We start from the raw sequence: 1,374 nt of genomic DNA, 5'->3' as shown, positions 1-1,374 counted from the left end.
CCAATAATATATCATACAGTGTTTCACTGGTATTCATAAGGCTTTCAGTGGCCAATTTTTTTTCAGAAGTGGATGGCCCCATTCTTCTTCTTAGTCTGTCTTAGTCTAGAAGCTGTGCTGAAACCTGTCCACCATGGCTGACCCTCTTGATATTCAAAATACCAGCAGCATAAACATAGCCTCATAGTAACATGCAAGCCACCACAGTACAACAAACTGACAAATGAGATGATAGTTTTCAGTATGGATGACACCCCAACATAAAGAAAATGAAAATCCTCACAATTGGACCAATAAGCAACATCACAATAAATGGAGAAAAGGTTGAAGTTGTCAGGGATTTCATTTTACTTGGATCCACAACCAACACCTGTGGAAGCAACAGTCAAAAAATCAGATGCTATTTACACCGGAGAAATCTTCTGAAAAACCAAAAACACAAACTCACTGCCATGAAGTTGGTTCTGACTCACAGCAACCCCTCCTTGGGTTCCCAAGGTGGTATTGTTACAGAAGTAGATTGCCCAACCTTCCTTCCAAGGAGTGGCTGGTGGGTTTGAGCCGCCAGTCTTCTGGTCTTCTGAAAAAGACTTCTTTAAGGTGTGAAGAAGCAAAGATGTCACTTTGAAGACTAAGGTGCACCTGACCCAGCCCATGGTATTTTCAGTCACCTCATATGCATGTGAAAGCTAGACAATGAATAAGGAAGACCGAAGAAGAGTTGATACCTTGGAATTGTGGTATTGTTGAAGAATATTTAAAATACCATAAATTGCCAGAAGAACAAACAAATCTGTCCAGGAAGAAGTGCAGTCAGAATGATCTCTGGAAGTGAGAATGGCCAAACTTCACATCACCTACTTTGGTCATATTGTCAGAAGGAACCATTTCCTGGAGAAGGATATCATGCGTGGTAAAGTAGAGGGTCAGAGAAAAAGGGGAAGACCCTCAACAAGATGGACTGACACAGTGGCTGCAATGATGGGCGCAAGCATGACAGGGATTGTGAGGATGGTGCAGGACCAGTCAGTGTTTTGTTCTGTTGCATGTAGGGCAGCTATGAGTCTGAGCCAACTCGATGATACCTAACAACAACAACAAATATAGCCAAAAATACAGCAGAAAATAAACAAGATGACTGGGACCTACTAAAAATTTAATTTTTATGCACATCAAAAAACTTCTACAAAAGAGTAAAACGAGAACCTATAGATTGGGTAAAAAATATTTGGCAACAACTTATCAGACAAAGGACTTACCTCTAAAATTTATACAAAACTTCAACACCTGAACAACAACAACAAAAAGACAATCCAATTACAATATGGGCAGAGGACATGAACAGACACTTCACTAAAGAAGATATTCAGGCAG

The sequence above is a fragment of the Orycteropus afer genome, unplaced genomic scaffold (assembly GCF_000298275.1).
Source record: "Orycteropus afer afer isolate SDZICR_OR568_19922 unplaced genomic scaffold, OryAfe1.0 scaffold00970, whole genome shotgun sequence".
NCBI classification, from domain to species: Eukaryota; Metazoa; Chordata; class Mammalia; order Tubulidentata; family Orycteropodidae; genus Orycteropus; species Orycteropus afer.
The sequence above is the reverse complement of the archived record's forward strand: the minus strand, read 5'-3'. Positions refer to the sequence as shown.